At 43.8% G+C, this 9,245-nt stretch overlaps 1 pseudogene; it reads right to left on the bottom strand.

Annotated features, from left to right (window-relative positions):
- Nucleotides 1-2,649: 2,649 nt before the first annotated feature.
- LOC111817576 lies at nt 2,650-3,187 on the bottom strand (annotated as a pseudogene).
- Nucleotides 3,188-9,245: the final 6,058 nt, after the last annotated feature.

The following is a 9,245-nucleotide window of genomic DNA, read 5'->3' as shown; positions in this document are numbered from 1 at the left end:
ATCAAACATTTACACATAATATAAAAAGTCAAAAGAGGGTAGGGGCGTTGGCTCAGCTGTGTAAGCGCCTGCCTGGCAAGATTAAGGACCAGGGTTCCATCCCAGGTACTGGTACCACATGCCATGCCAGCCCTGCCCCAGATGCACCAGCCACCAAAACGGCATAGTGGTGCACACCTGTAATCCCAGAACTGGGGAGGCTGAAACATGAGGACCACTACGAGTCCACGTCCGCGTCCGAGCTGCATAGTAAGACCTTGTACCAAATATATTATAAAAAAACAAAGATAACATACTTGTTAGGGAAGGAAAAAGCAAATCAGTCCCACAATACAGTGGAGCAGCTCTTTCCCCTTCAGCACACCTGTTCCAACAATTTCAAATGGGCCTGTATACCAGAGGAGACTCAGGGCCAAGCTGCCTCCATGAAAGTCTTCAAGTCTTCATAGAACTGGACCAAAAGCAGTTGGAATTCTTGAACAGACATCAAGAATGGGATGTAACATTGTGACATCCCAGAATATCATAATGACCTACTATACTGATGGCATTGTGCTAATTGAATAAGATAGCTAGCATATTGTACACTATAGACTGGAAAATAATCCCTAGTAAGACCCAGAAGCCTGTTTTATCAGTGACATGTTTAGGGACCAGTACTTATCTGCTTCACACATAAACACACACAAAAATAAAAAATTAAAAAAAAAATTGCATGTCATCTGTATTGACTTTCCAGTCTCTCCTGCTGCTGGAGAATGTTGGCCAGCTGCTACCAACCCAGAGGAGGAAAGGTCTATTTTTGCTCCTCCCAGGTTCAAAGGTTTCACGGTGGAGCAAGCTGCTGGTGGGAGAAAAGTGACTCAATTCCGCACATTCAGGGAGCAAAGAGTGGGAGAATGATACAAGAGGAAAGGGCCAGGAACACGTATAGGCCCAAGGTCGTGCCACTATGGCCTCCTCAGGCACCAGAAGTCTGTTGATCTTCTAAGAGTCTCTCAAGCCAATGAAGTGGATGACAATTAACAGTTACACTGCCAAGAGTTCCTCCACCTTGAAACCATACCAAGCTCTGTAGGCCTCTCTGAGATTGACTGATTGATTTTAATATTTATAAGATATATTATTATTTTTCTGGCCAAAGTGCAATGATTTTTATATCTTTTTAAACTATGACTTGAAAGCAAGTGGTAATATGCAACCATATGTCCAATCTTACATAACTATATCTCTTAATCTAAGCAACAGATTTGATGACAAAAATAGAAAATGTATCCATCATTGTTAACCAGCTATTCTTGGTTTGAAAATCTGTAACATATGTATTATATGTTACTCTGTTTCTGATTTTTGTTCTTGTTTTTACTTTTCAAAATTAAATTTAAAAAAATAAACTATAAAAAAATAATCCAAATGGAAAATCTAACCATTAGATTGCTTTTACTCATTTCACCGTACTCTTATATTTAGTCGAGAAGACAAAAAACCTGAATTATTACTAATGTGAGAATCATTTCAAGACAAATCTAGCATGCACATTTCACTGACACTGCAATGAATTCTGCTGCTGTTTAATCATGAACACACTGTATAATAGAGCATAAGGAACACAAGCATTAGATGTGACCCTTGCCTTACACCCTCGTGTCATAATAAAGCTGACAGCTTTGTTGGGCTCTGAACCCCTTGTGCCCCCACCCCAGACCTTGGAAACAACGATGATGGCCTACAACTCTGCACAAGCTGTTGTAACCTAAGTTTTATTTTTCTATAGGAAATGGTCAGTTATTTGATAAATATTAAAACACCGATAGCAATCCATTTTCTGAGTTTGTTTACCAAACACCTTATGCAGGAACTGACTACACAAAAAGTTCCTGTGAAATCTGGCCCACAAATTCACTAAACATTGCAAACTTGAAACCTGTAAGAAATGGGGAATTCCTAATGCTAACAGGTTGTAATCACATTTTCTGTTTTGCTTTTTTGAGATAAGGTCTCCCTATGTAGTTTGGGCTGGTCTTGAAAGTGTCTAGCCCTGGTTGGCCTCAAACTCACAGCAATCCTCCTGCCTCCGGCTCCTGAGTTCTTGGATTACAGGTGTGGCCACCATGCCAGCCAGCATTTTAATGTATTTGGTATAGGGTCTCACTACACAGCTCAGACTCTCAGTGATCCTATTTTCAGCCTTCCCAGTGTTAGACTTACAGGTGTACACTACCACACCAGGTCTCAGTGGCAGGCTCAGCACGCCTGGAGGTGGGACTGGTGCGGCATGTGCCGGGAATCGAACCCCAGTCCCCGTGCCTGCCTAAGCAAGCACTTAGTCTGCTGAGCTATCTCACTGGCCCCATACTGTAATTTCTAAAGGGATATAACATGCACACTGAAATTTTCACTCACAGAAGACACAAACTATAGAAACGATAGTCTTTTTTAATAAAAATAACTAGCTGATACTTTTGTGAGCACCATAATAACTGAAAAAGTTAAACTGTCTACTCCTGTGACCAATAAAATAAAAAAAAAAACCTAATGTACTTTCTGGCTATTGAAATGTAATTCTGAAAGACTAACAATACCTTAAAGAGAGGGTGACAGCAGTTGTCAAAACAATGTTCAAGCATGATTTCAAGGATGCTTTTAGAGTTAGTCTTCTTTATCAAAAGTATTCACAGCCTCATCAACAGGTTTAGATGCATCTATTTTCTTCATTTTCCCCATTTCTTCATCAAAGTCAGTAATTCGGTAACTGGCTTTGTTGACTGGAGAAGCCTAAATTCGTTTTTCCAAACTCCCTTTGTTGTCATCACTTCTGCCACTACTTTTCCCCCCTCAAAACATCGTTCAACCCTGGTACTGCAAAAAAAGAAAAAAAAATCATTCAATACAGATCTCATTATTAAAGTCAAACAACAAAAGATAAAACTTGCCTTCCCATTTACAGTCTTGTTCCAACCTTGAAGGGTGTCTTGATTTCTTGGGAACACATCCATCAAGAATTTATTTTTCTGAGCACTGGCAGCCATTGTGTGATCCACTTTCCTCTTTAATAAGCTGTTATCTCAGTTGGCACAACCTTTCCTTCCTCAGTGAGTTCACCATATGGTGTCTCTGGGTTCTTTTCATCAAGAAGTTCTCTTGTAGAAAGGTGTGTGTAGCCAGATTTTCCCCCAATATGGGTCATTTGGTTCCACGGACAAACACGACCAGTGGCTTCAGGAAGCAAGGAATGCAGAGAAACAGTGGGTGAACCAGCAGCAAGGGAGCACAGGCCCAGGATGTGCAGCAGTCCACGGTATGGCCACTAAGCACACGGCATTTGGAGAAAGGGGCAGAGCACTGGCCTGGCCTGCCCCCAAGTAGCCATGACCCTTGTGGTCAGCCCTGTGATAATTCAGAATCTGGCCTTACTACTCTCACTCAAGGGTGACATTGCAAATGAGCATGCTCAGTGGGCTCCAGAGCATGAAAAGGCTCCCTGGCAGGTACAAGCTATAGTATGATTGGCGCTGCTGTCCAGGGCATTCTGTGCAGGAGATCCTGTGGTAGCATAGTATTTGTGCTGTGAAAGGCATGTATAGACAGTGAAGCCCACTTGTCAGCTTGATTGGCTTAGGAACCGCCCAGAGTCCAAGGGCAGTTCTCAGTGTATCTGAGTGGGTCACGGAGGTTGGCCTTAGAGCCTCTGTCCAGTCCTTGGCCCCTTCCTGCTCTGCTTTCCAGCTACCAGGAACTAAGCCACTCTTAGCTCTGCTTAGAGCCTGTCAGTGACAGAGTCCTCTGAAACCATGAGCCAAATGGACTTCTACTCCTCTAAGCTTTGGGTGTCGGGTATTTGTCCTAGCAATGACAGTTATAGTACAGCAGCCATAGTTAATGGCTAACTCTAATGGGAGAATACAAGGCTAGGCCCTCTGTGCTCAGACCATTTGCAGAAGAGGGCCTCACATCTAAAAGTCAGCTCTATGCACAGTGGGTCTTGATGGAAACAGTGTCTCATGGGATACCAGTGACTGTGTCACCAGTTTTCCCTGATAAGCCAACAAGTCAATTCATCTCATCTGGAATTGATGCCAGACAACAAGGTGAACAAATGGCCCTGGTAAGCGATCCAGCTCTCATACCTGTTGACTTTTTACCATTATCCCTCCCTTAGGGCTATCTAGCTTCACTATATTTTCTTGGAATATGAATTCAAAACAAAAATGGACTGCTCCTGTCCTGCAGCATCCCCTCATAGTGGGAGCCCTCCTAAAAGACAGAATGCACAGCGATAATCCTAGTCATTGACTTCGTGTGGAAAGAGGTCTGAAGAAAGAATACATTTTCATACAAATTGGTAAGTAGGTTGGCTAGCTGATCAGAGGTCTAGGATGAGAAAGAGTAGATGAAGGAGAAGAAGCCTGGAGAAGCAGCAGTAGAGAAGACTATGGGGCTGGGTGCACGAGTTCACATCTGTTGTACCATAGTGCCTACCAGAGTCAATCCACTGTGTCAGGGTTACTTGATGATCAAGTAGAAAAGAAGATCTCAGCAGCTACAAACATTAATAAACACACAGTAGGTCTGTGAACAAAGTCATCTTTCAGGGGAGCAAATTCTTAACAGGTCAGCAGCATAGCTTCTACTCACTAAGCAGCCACTCCTTAAATGTTCAACACTGAGCCCCTGTTACAGTACCACTCCTCAAGGAAAGCAGGCTGTTACTTTGGTATTATGCCTATTACCCTGACTTTCTTCTATCCTGGAAAGCCAGTGATACACCTTGACTAGAACCTTCCCATCTCCACATATGAGTTTACTTTCTTTCCTGCAAGAGTTTATGGGTATTAAACCCATCAATATATATGTTAGATAATAATGCCTTTGACCTAGGGCCCTAGATTAAAGCCAGGAAGTTATGTCTATAGATTCATTCATCCCACCACATACTACACGTGACCAGGAAATGCTGACCTGGTGGAATGGAAACCATGTGAAGCAGAAACTTGGACAGCATACTTGAGAATATGGAATGACACCCACCAGAATTCAGTACACATTCTAAATTAACACCATTATATGCTTCTGTGTCACATATAGAAAGCATATGCAGGTGGGAGTGGAAAAGTACCACTTATACAATAGTAGGCTAAATAATGCCCCTACATATGTCTACATTCTAACATCTAGAACCTATAAATGTTGTGTGAGTAAATGGGACTCTGTGGATATGATTAATGAGCTCAAGATAGGAAGATTATCATGGATTACAAAAGTTCCTTATGAGACAGGCTCACTCTGTAGATGTGATTTAAGCAGAAGGCTGAAGTGATGTGAGGGGCCACCAGCCAAGGAATGTGGGTGACCCCTAGAAACTCAAAAAAGGAAACAGATTTTCCCCTCAAGTCTCCAGAATGCAACCATTTTTAATTTTTTGAGTTCCACAACTGTAAGAAAATAAATTTGTGCTTGTGAAATCCACAAAGCTTGTATCAATTTATAACAGCAATCAGAAATTTATTGTACCCACTTACTCTGTCCTAAAAATCTATGTGGGGAATCAGAACTTCTCAACAACCAATTTTGTGTCTTGTGGCCCTAATGCCCAAGAGGAAAACTTCATTAAGAGACAACAACAGACTTCTCAGACCATAACCTACTGTGATGATTGTGATGTCAATTTAAGAACCACTTTGCAGATTAGTACAACTCTGGGTATGCCTATGGATACTGACATACAGGTAGGAAATCCAGGAGAAAAGATCTACCCCATATGTGAGTGACACCGACCAAGAGGCTCATAGCCTGGCCTGAATAAAGAGCGAAAGAAGAAGAAAGTCTGCCCTTTTTTCTTTAGAGGAGCTCTGGTTTTTGCCACTGCCTTGGATATTTGTTTAAGTTCTTTCAGGCTTCAGCCTTCCAAATCAGAACCTTTTACTTTCTGACCCAGACTCTTATAAGACTACCATGTGCTTCTAGGCCTTTCTACCTTTGACTGGATTCTCTAACCCTTCAGCACTCAGGCAGCCATTTTGCATCCTTTGACCTGTGATCTGGCAGAAGGCTACTGGGACTCTTCTAATCTTCACAGTTGTTTAAGGCATAGAAGTCTCACGCTGGCTGTGGTAAATGAATCTGATCATCAGGAGCAAGGGTAGAAAAGAATGTTTAACATACAAGGCATCCACTAGAGGTCTCTTGGGTAATTCCTCTACCCAATATTGACAGTAAAATAGATGACTTCCAAAATGTCAGAGGAAGGTCTGCTTCCATACAAAGGTAGCACAATGGAAACATTTACATTATTTACACTGAAGCTTTTATACTATTCAGTTGAATATAGCTATGAAATGAGAAGTGATTATTAGAAGCCTGGACTACAGGACCTGAGTGAAGGATCCAATATTTGTCATCTGTCAATAGGATGCTAGTTATGTACTACCTAACAACACTGAGTCAGTGACAGACCAGCTGTGATCCCATAAGACTGCATCATCTGGTGACATGTCATACACTATGATGTTCACACAAGATGAAGTCACCTATTTAATGTTTCTCAGAATGTACCCTGTCATTAAACAACACATGACTATACAGCTATCTCCTTTGGACTGCATGCCTGGACTGCATTTTGAACTTGCTATTACCTCTACTCATAGTCCTTAGATTATGCTCGATTACTACCATCCATTACACTTCAATTTTTTCAATCATTTACACTTAATATACATTAAATCCTACTGGTTACTGGACATAATCCAAAGCAGTAGTATCTTCACAGTATTCCTGAGCTGTAAATATTGCCATTGTAGTGCGGTGTGCAGTAACAGAAGTTTTAGTGGGTGTTCTGCCCCGCAATTGTTTATGACGTATTTCTACCATACAGCATTTCAATTTTTGTAAAAAGCACAAGAGATTACTTGCCTGACAAGCAGGAAAATATAAGTTACAACTCTGGCTCTGCTACTTTTATTAACTTGTTTTAGGTGCTTGGACAAGTTTAAGAAACCAAGTAGATGGTTTCTCTCAATATACAATATGTATTTTGTATCTCATCTGGCAATATTAACCCTTTTGTTTTCATTTTCCAACACCAGCATACCAAATATTGGCCAGGTTAAGTATTTTGCCTAGAGGCAGAAGTGGGCTGGCGTAACATGAAGTCATAGAATGTGCTGTTTACCTTTAATCTGAAACATCCACCACTATTCTACAAGTTACCTCATCAGTATGAATTTAGTTTTAAGGCACTATTTTAAAGTATTTGACAGGATGCTTTTCAAACCTTTATCTTACAGATGGCTAAAGCAAAACCCACGCTTTAGGGACATGCTTAAAGTTCTAGGAAAAATAAGAATGATTATGCTGTCCCCTGAAAATTCTTGGCTCAGATGTAATTTAATTTCAGCTTTTTGTTGTGGTGGTTGGGTGTTATTTTAGTTACTCTTCTCTTGTTGCTGGGACAAATACCTGACACCCTAAATGAGGGAAGGAAAGGTTTATTTACCTCACAGTTACTGTAGGTTTCAAGACACTGGAGAGGCTGGAGCGGTGCCATGTCCTGGACAAACCTCTGCGCATCTCTGAGAAAGCACAGGCTAGCCAGTGTTCGTGCTCTCTGGCCCCGCCCTCGTCCTCTGGCCCCGCCCCTCGGCCCCGGCCCGGCCCTCTGGCCCCGCCCCTCAAAGCCACTTGCTGCTCCACCAGCCGCGTCTGCACCACAACTTACGTCACTTTGGGGGTCAACTAGACACACCAGCACTGAGGAGGCTGGGAAAGGATTGCTGTGAGTTTGAGGTCTGTCTAGGCTACATAGTGAGTTCAAGGGCAGGCTGAACTGCCTAGCAAGATTCTCAAGTTTTTTTTTAAAAGAAAGCTTTGTAAATTTGCATGTTAATCTTTCTCAGAGGCCATCCTAATTTTGTCATTCCAACTGTTTCAGTATGTGTACCAAACACGCGGAAACTTCTATACTAATTAGATATGTGCATTGAATTAAGATTAGAAACAATTACACAGTAATAAAGACCAAAGCACTGGTTCATTTTCAGAAGTATTCTTTGCCAGGCATGATGGTGCACACCTGTGATCCTAGTATTCATGAGGCCAACCATGGGAGGATCGCAAGTTTGAAGCCAGCCAGGACGACATAGTGAGAACCTGTCTCAAAAAAGGCTTTCAACGTTAATATAAAGCTTAATACTTACTATGCTTTACTTTTAAAAGAAATTAAAAGAAAGCATATTCTCAATTTTGCCTGATCTTAATAAAATGGTACACACCTCCTGTCTTCCTTCCACATGTTTCCTATTTTACCTCCCTTAATCTAAGGAATTAGCTAGGAATACAGTGCAGACTCTGCCTAATTTACATCCTCATTTGCTAGCGAAGGGAAGAAAACATAAGGACAGCCAGACTTTACCAAGCGCCATGGATAGGCATGAAAACTCGAAAAAGGTGTGCCCTCGCCTGCCCTGAAGAGACTGTATAGGTGTGCTTACCTCAACGGTGACAAGAAATCAAAAGGCTTGGGTTTTTGCCCTTAGGTCTGCAGCTCCCTAGCAATACACAAAACGCAGCGACAGATGTCCTCAATTCTGAGTGGGAAGGCCAGGACATGTGCCAACAGAAGGGCTGCTTTTCGGCAGCGCTCACCACACCTAGCCCAGTGCCACGTGCGGCAGAGGCCCCAAAGCGCCACTAGGCGGTCACTCCCCCGCCCCCATGAGGTAGGTCCCCAGGCGGCCTCGCCCCCAGGCGCGGCGGGGAAGGCAACATTGTGGACGGCGCTCTCGGGTTGTCTCCTCCCCAGCGGCATCACGACATTCGGGGAACACATAATAGGCTCTGATAAAACAACCCACAGCCTTCACCCGCGGCAGCACGGAATCCCTCGCTAGGTAGAGGCTGACACTGAACCAAAAGGCGCGGCTGCCAGGGAACCGACGCGCCACCGAGGGGCAGCAGGCACGCCCGAAGAGGGGCGACATCCCGGGCAACCTCCGGAGAAGCCGGCCGTGCGCGATGACGTCACGCGCAGGCCCGATTATGACGCCAGCAGTGACGCAGCGCCGCGTTCTCGCGTGAGCGCAGGCGCAGCCTCCGTGCCCCGCCGCAGCAACAACGGCCGCGGCGGGCGGGGCCAAGATGGTGGCTCTGCGGGCGGGGGAGGCGGCGGAGGGTGGAGTCAGATCTTAGCCAGCCGGAAACACCGACGCCCGAGCCCTCCCGAGGATCTGCCGCCGCCGCCGCCGCCGCCG

This window comes from Octodon degus, unplaced genomic scaffold (genome assembly GCF_000260255.1).
Source record: "Octodon degus isolate 3935 unplaced genomic scaffold, OctDeg1.0 scaffold00062, whole genome shotgun sequence".
Taxonomy (NCBI): Eukaryota; Metazoa; Chordata; class Mammalia; order Rodentia; family Octodontidae; genus Octodon; species Octodon degus.
This window is presented reverse-complemented; position numbering and strand designations above follow the sequence as displayed.